Source organism: Octopus bimaculoides, chromosome Z (assembly GCF_046866305.1).
Source record: "Octopus bimaculoides isolate indiv1 chromosome Z, ASM4686630v1, whole genome shotgun sequence".
Taxonomy (NCBI): domain Eukaryota; kingdom Metazoa; phylum Mollusca; class Cephalopoda; order Octopoda; family Octopodidae; genus Octopus; species Octopus bimaculoides.
The window spans coordinates 15,740,354-15,748,631 of record NC_142944.1 but is presented as its reverse complement, the minus strand read 5'-3'; the positions used below and the strand labels follow the sequence as shown (position 1 = coordinate 15,748,631).

Here is an 8,278-nt window from a genome sequence, read left to right as displayed (position 1 = left end):
CAACTGTCGCAAAACAAGATAGGAACGAAGAAATACCTGTCTTCTTAATTGCTAATGTCTTGAGCAATAAAATAGGAGAAAGACAGGGAGTTTAAGGATAGCTGACTATAAAGAGAAGAGTTAACTTCATCACTGAAAACTCTCTTAAGATCTTTTATAAAAAATGCGACCAAATATTTTAAACATACGTGCTGCGTCTCAACAATCACTTGAGAGCCCATAATAGAAAATAAAAAGAAAATGAGACCTACAATGACAAGTGTCAAATAAACAGCAGTGCATATTGTAATGATTAACTCAGTCTTCGATCAGTAAATTATATTTTTCCAAAAAAAAAAAAAAAAAAGGAAGTAATTATCGGTTCATTGTCTCAAACATCCAATTTTCTAATTTTCTCTATTGGGCTCTCCCGTCGTTTCAACGAATGAAGCTTCAGCAGAACACAGCTGCATAATGGTCTTAGTTCTATGTATTATTGCCTTATAGTCTCATGTAGAAATTCAGAACAATCGGGGATTTACAGATCTTGTTGCAGACGTTGCAGTAGTAATCTCTATCATTTGGAGAAGGAGAGTACACTGGGGCCAGCTTTACGCTGGGCTCTTATCTTACAAGATATTGATCTTGGTTATCCCAAAGACAGAGGTATCATATTATTATATTATATCATATATATATATATATATATATATATATATATATATATATATATATATATATATATATATATATGCTTACGGCCATATCACGTTGAGAGCACCGGTTCTCGAGCGATCGCCGAAAATAAGCAACATCGAGCCTAGTGAGTACTTAGATGGGTGACTGCTTGGGAAACCTAGGTGCTGTAAGCGTCACACACATTTCATAGGCGCAAATGTCTTCTACTCTCGCCTCGGTCCGACCAAAGCCTTCTGAGTGGATTTGGTAGACGGAGACTGAAAGAAGCCCGTCGTATATATATATATATATATATATATATATATATATATATATATATATATACGTGTGTGTGTGTTTGTGTGTCTGTGTTTGTCCCCCCAACATCGCATGACAACCGATGCTGGTGTGTTTACGTCCCCGTAATATAGCGGTTCGGCAAAAGGGTCCGATAGAATAAGCAGTAGGTTTACAAAGAATAAGTCCTGGGGTCGATTTGCTCGACTGTAAAGGCGGTGCTCCAGCAAGGCTGCAGTCAAAATGACTGAAACAAGTAAAAGAATATATATATACATACATAGACACACACACGCACTGTCTTCTACTCTAGGCACGAGGCCCAAAATATTTAGGGAGTGGGAGAGTTGATTAGATCGACTCCAGTACGTAACTGGTACTTAATTTATCGACCCTGAAAGGATGAAAGGCAAAGTCGACCTCGGCGGAATTTGAACTCAGAACATAAAGACAGACGAAATATCGCTAAGCATTTCGCCCGGTGTGGTAACACCACTGCCAGCTCGCCGCCTTAAACACACATATATATCTATATTGTATTAGCCAAAATGTTAGTTCGGTATTTGTGTCGACATTAAACTTCAAGCACTGATAAATAGCTAACTTCAGTCTGCTCCTCGCACATACACACTCGTTAGATACTTGATATTTCAACGTGGTTCGACGCGAATTTGCGACGAGATAGATTGTATTTTGTGTGCCTGAGATCATCCTCAAATAGAGAACTAAAGTGAATATTATCGATACCTCATATTTTTAAAACATTTTAAGAAAGGCAAGAAAGGGGCTAAAACCTACAGGCAGATATGCGTTGTGTACACAGAGGAAGTTTTTTTATGGAACGTATGTGCCAAAAGCGGTTTATAAGATTTTGATCGGGAAATTTTTCATCCCGAAATGAACCTTTTTGACCAGCTAGCTGATATAAAAGGCGAGAAAATAAAGGAGTTAGTCCTCCCCAATCACCCTTTATTCGATCAGAATGATTACAAATACTCTTCAAATATGCAAATCGAGTGGCTCGATGTTTGGGCCCCATATCAATGAAATCAAGTTAACCTCGCGCAACGGATCTCCATCTGCGATTCGTTGCAGAAATATGAAGAAAACTGCATTTTTGAAGAGGATAATGGCAGGAGCTGGAAAATGATTCGTCTATAACAACGTGAAGTGCAAACGATCACAGGGAAAGTATGGCGAACTACCACAAACAACTTTCCAAAGCTTACGACGTGGTGGGATTGGATGGATGTTGCCATTTACGAGCTTCTTTCGACGCACAGGACCATCAATTCGAAAATGTACTTTGGCCAGTAGGACAAAATAGATGTGGCGATCCCCCAATAAAATCTCCTGAACTTGTTAACCGGAAAGGTTTTGCTTTTCATCACGACAATGTCAGACTGCACATTACTCTGCAGACACGAAAGTTGTTACCTGTTTTGGTCACTTCAACATTCATTGAACGAACAAACCTTTAGCTCTGAAGAGAAAGTAAAAATCCATTCTAAAAACTTTCTTTCTAGTAATGACAGGAAATACTTTGAGCAAAGAATAATAGTTCAGCCCACAAGTAGGTTAAAACTACTGAAACGAAACCGTAAATATACCATTGATTGAATAAATCATTTGGTGTTCAACACTTTTGATTTTATTTTCTCTTAAAAAAAGAAAACAACTAATTTGTCGTTAAATGCTTGAAATAAGGAGTAGATAGACAGCTGACAACTGATGAAGTGTCCTTTCACTGTGTTAACTTATCCTGTTCTTCGCATTGTTTATGTATTTCATGTCATTTGAACTGTTGGTGACGTCCAGTACCAATATATGCATGTATATATATTATTTAGCATTTTATATATATATATATATATATATATGCCCGTGTGTGTGTGTGTGTGTGTGTAATTGGAAATCAAGAGGAGAGTGGAGATTTATTTACATCCAAAACATTTTTATTAAATTGTTCTTATACAGGATATATAACAATGACCGACATATGTTTCTACTGAAGCAACTGCACATTGCTCTGTATACACTTATGGACATATATATTTTTTATCTTCTAATTGTTTCAGTCATGTGACTGAGGCCATGCTGGGGCACCGCCTTGAAATGTTTTAAACCGATAAATCGACCCCAGAATTTTCTTTTTAATCAAATTAAAGTTTAAATTAATGCCATATCGCAATTAAATACATGTGCATTTGCATAGAAAGACAGATAGCTCGGTAGATAGATAGATAGATAGATAGATAGATAGATAGATAGATAGATAGATAGATAGATAGATAGATAGATAGACAGATAGATAGATAGACTTGAGAGCGAGAGAGAGAGAGAGAGTTATAGATGGATGGATGGATGGATGCAAGAAGTATTTACAGCTGCATATGATAGAACATTAACACGAGTTGCCTTATGAAGCAAGACGTTTAAACGTTTGGCAACACGAAAAACTGAAATCAATTTCATTTAACATATTGTATAAGAAAACTTGATGCAATGTCGCAATAACTTATATGCTCAACAAATAAATAATTGACATAAAGAGACCCTTAGTGATTGCAATTCCGATATCACTACGCCGTAATATCGAATTAATGCAGTGGATACACAAACATCTGAATTCCTCTATGATTTGCTGAGAGCTGTAGTCAAGTGCAATGGTTAATTTCACGAACGTATCTTGCAACGGCAAGAATTAGTTTTACCCATCACATGGTTCCGGGATCGGTCCCATTGTATGGCACCTTGGAAAAGTGTCTTCTATTACAGCATCGGGCCAACCAAAGCCATGTGAATGGATTTGGTAGACGGAAACTGAAAGAAGCCTGTCATATATATAAATATGCGTGTGTGTGTTTGTGGAGTGTGTATCCCTGTGTGTCCGTATTTGTCTCCCACCACCGCTTGGCAATTGGCGTTGGTGCACTCTGTTATGTGTTTCGGGTTCTATGAACCCAGAAAAACAGCCAAATCAAAAAATTAGAGCTACAATCGTTTTATCATATATAAACATTGTAAAGCTTTCGTAAAGTTTTGCATTTACTAAAATCCACATAAGCAACGTTACCGACGTTTGCATTTTTTGTCTTTTATTCTTTTATCTTTTGCTTGTTTCAGTTATTTAACTGCGCCCTTGCTGAGGCACCGTCTTGAGAGATTTTTAGTCGAACGAATCGGCCTCAGTACTTATTTTTTAAAAGTCTGCTACTCATACTGTCGGTCTCTTGTCGAGAGTCATAGCATGCAATCGAGGTAGGCACTGAAGTTTATCCTGCTTTCTGCACTGTCAATCATCCCAAACAGTTGGCGAAGTATTGCTGCAATGCTACATATATGAGATTAGGCTCCAATACCGTGTGCCCATTTTAATCTACCAAAGACCGAATTGTGGCTTTGTTTCCACGTTGTGTCTCTGCCACTAGGGCCTAGCGAACGGCATTCTTTCCCTCTTGTCTTATAGCACGCATCTGAGCTCTGCCAATGTAAATTTCGTATTTGACATTGATGAATAGTTCCAGGGCTAATATCGCGGCCAGCACTTCGGTTGTAATGTTTTTTTACTAAGCGCCATTTCTAAGCTTTTAATTTAGATTCTTTCTATTCTATTTCTTTCTATCACTAAATGTTGATCTACTTTCTCACTTTTGTTGCAGGAAAATGGTTTTGAGATGAGTTGTGTCCCTACACAAATGATATCTCGGTTTTCGCCCTCAGCGGTCACTTGAAGGTCAGTGCTATCTGGCAAATATATAATGGCCGGGATTGCTTTTGAACGTCCATGATCCATCCGCACCCATAACTCCAGGCCTTGCTCCAACCAGCTTTGTTTTTTGTAGTTTTTGCACCTGCATAATATTTGTTTTGTTCTTTGTGATAAGAGCTGCCACCAACCAGCAGATGTTTATATCTGGTGGTATGTCTTCAATTTTAATTTTCACTACATTGCTTGTAGTGATAGGAAGAACCGACATCGAGGAATTAAGGAACAAACGCTTGACCGCCACAAGCCAGTGATCATCGTGGTAACTTTTATTATACACACGGCGTGCTCGTAGCTCTCTGGTATTTGGAAAGGATAGATGGGCCACATTTTCGAACTGATAATCGAGATCTAGCGTGATTTTGCCTTTTTGCTGGACGTATCGTTTCCGTCCACGCTGAACTCGCTTTGGAACACCTGCGTTACCGTTTAACAGACGTACCACCTCTGTCAAACTCTTCGAGCGACACTCTTGACTTCTTCGTTTGGTGAGGACGACTCCGCCATATTAATATTTAGATAAATATTTCGAAAAGAATTCATTTCTTATCGAAATTTCGTCCCTTTTGACAAATAATAACTTTTGTACACATTCTTATGGTTGGCTCAAAACACGACACAATATACAGCAAAAACGAAAAGGGGGAAAGAAAAATAGATTTATAACAATGTAAAAAAGTCAATTACTCAGTGTTCACTACACGTCTTAATGTCCTGTCTTGACGATCAACAACAGCAACAACAACAACAATAATAATATTAATTGTCAATTTAAAGTGCGAAATACGAAGGTTGTGGTCAATGAGGAGAGTAGAAGTGGTATCAATAGTAATTGGTGCACTTGTTAGTATCAGCACTCAAGTACCACCATGGTGTAAAAAGATTGGCACAAATGCAAAAGTAGAACACTTACAAAAGTTACCATTGATTGGAACTGCAAGAATTCTTCGCAGGATTCTTGAAGAATGACCAGTAAACAAGCGTCATCTTAGTCTGCTGGCTGTGGACAGCCGGCACTTTCCATCATACCTAGCAAAATAAGCTGTGAGTTGATTAATAATGATAATGATGATGATGATGATGATGATGATGACGATGGTGATGATAAATAAATAAATAGATTAAATTCCCTGATGTAATAAAAGGCAGTGGCTTTCATGGCTTCTGATCTTAATGGATTGGAAGTGTTATCATGTACATTGTTTTGTCTTGCTATAAAAGATGGGCTACAGCAAATATTCTGCTTAATACCACAGATTTGCTTGTCAGTTGCTTGACTTTAACCAGTTGAGTATGTCTCTTGGTGGCTGACGATATGTGCATCTCTGATCAGGAGCAGAAGTAGTGGGGGAGCATCATAGTTACGTGTTGAGAGGAATTCTTTGGGGTTTGGATAATTTATCTTTGGAAACATAGCTGTTTTGCTCAACATCCTTAAACAACCCTTATTAAGGGACCTTTTGAACAGGATGGGCCACTCGACCTGAAGAAAATTGTAACTGGGCCCCACCTGCAAGGTCATGCACTGTTAATCTTGATATGAAATTACCATGTCGCACGCGTGTTTGTGATGCATGTGCCTGGTGTACCCTTATCAGATGGGTAGTATGTATGTATATTTATATATATACATCCATGTATGTGTATATACATACATACAAACACACACACACACACACACACACACACACACACACACACACACATATATATATATATATATATATATATATATATATATATATATATATATATATATATACATACATACATAGGCGCAGGCATGACTGTGTGATAAGAAGATTGCTTCTCAACCACATGGTTCCGAGTTCAGGCCTACTGGGTGTTACCTCCAAACCTTCCAATATATATACATATATATATACATATATATATTTATATATGTTTATATATATATATATATATATATATATATATATATATATATATATATATATATATATATAATACAAATAATATGTTAGTATATACATCTATACATACATGTATGTACAAACTTACATCTACATGTATATATAGATGCATATCTGGGTACGGACGTCACAAAAAAAACGTGGACAAAATGAGAAACAGAACATAAACAGAGCACAGAAAACAAACAGGCCCCTATTCTAAACTAAGCGTTTCGAAGATGTGTGTGTGTGTGTGTGTGCGTGTGTGTGTGTGTGTGTGTGTGTGTGTGTGTGTGTGTGTGTGTGTGTGTGCGTTTGTGTGTGTGTGTGCGTGTGTGTCCACGCGTCTTTTGTATTTTGTGTTTGTCTCCCCTCCAAATGTGTTTTTCAGTCAGTGTTAACCAGGGATATAACCATTATTCCCAGTACTTGTGTAGCATTTTATCGACACCCAAGTTAACAGTGGCGGAATTTGGACTCAAAATCTAAAGAGCTGAATAAGGTACTGCTTAGTACTTCATCTGACGCTCAAACGATTTTGCCAGCTCGTCAATTTAAAAAAATAAAATAAAATAGAACTATGTGAACAAAAATATGAGGATGTAGGGTGCATCATCATAAACTCTTGATTTTACTGAAAATGTAATATTTATGTACTTGTATAGCAAGTGACCTGATCTGAGATCGTGTGCTGGAAAGAAATCAATTGCAGCGTGGAAGGTGTTTATATGCCACTTAAAATAACACACAAAAGCCGTCAGATTCACTTCAACATTTAAATTTGATTTGTCAAAATATTTTCGTCGCTTTGAGACCGCGGCCTCTTCACTGACAAAATTATGTGCTGCATCTGAGAAAGTAACAGTTAGTTCATGGTATAAAAAAAAGGAATCACCCCCGTCCTCGCATAAAATGAACAAAGAACATATAATAGACAGGTAAAACACACAGATAAAAATATGATCACGATAAGACGACAGGGGAGTCACAGCTAAAATGATTTATCAAAGGAATTAAGGCTGTAGCTTCTGGCGAAAGAACAGATACAAGCAAAAAGCAACAGCAACAATAAAAGCAACAATGATAGGTTATAAATCAAGATGAAATAACATTAAGTATGAAATATAAAGAATATTGATTCTAAAGTGTCCCGATAAAGCAACATGAAATGCAGACAGAAATTAATTCCTGATATGCACCAGAGATGAACATACAAGGCTTGTGTATGATTCGTTGTGAAGACATTAAATGTCACTACACAAAGAACCAGTACACAAGTAAAATCTATATTCGAACTGTATAAAGAAAAAGAATAATAAAAAAGAGAAAAAGCATACAAGATATTTCAGAAACATCTAGGTGGTATTTCTCTCTCTATCTCTATCTCTACCACGTGTGAAGTGGCATAACTCAGTTGTTAGAACGTCGGGCTTAACATCGTGAGGTTGTGATATCTGTTCCCGGACCAGGCTGTGTTGTGTTCTTGAGCAAGACACTTTATTTCAGTTTGCTCCAGTTCAGTCAGCTGTAGCAATGAGTTGCAACTGGTACCAAGCTGTATCAGCTTTTGCATTTCCCTTGCATAACATCAGTGGTCTGTAGAAAGAAGACTGGTATTCATGGGCAACTCTAGTTGTCCACA

General features: G+C 37.3%; 1 pseudogene; it reads left to right on the top strand.

Annotated features, from left to right (window-relative positions):
- Window positions 1-732: 732 nt before the first annotated feature.
- Window positions 733-851, top strand: LOC149132144 (5S ribosomal RNA; annotated as a pseudogene).
- Window positions 852-8,278: the final 7,427 nt, after the last annotated feature.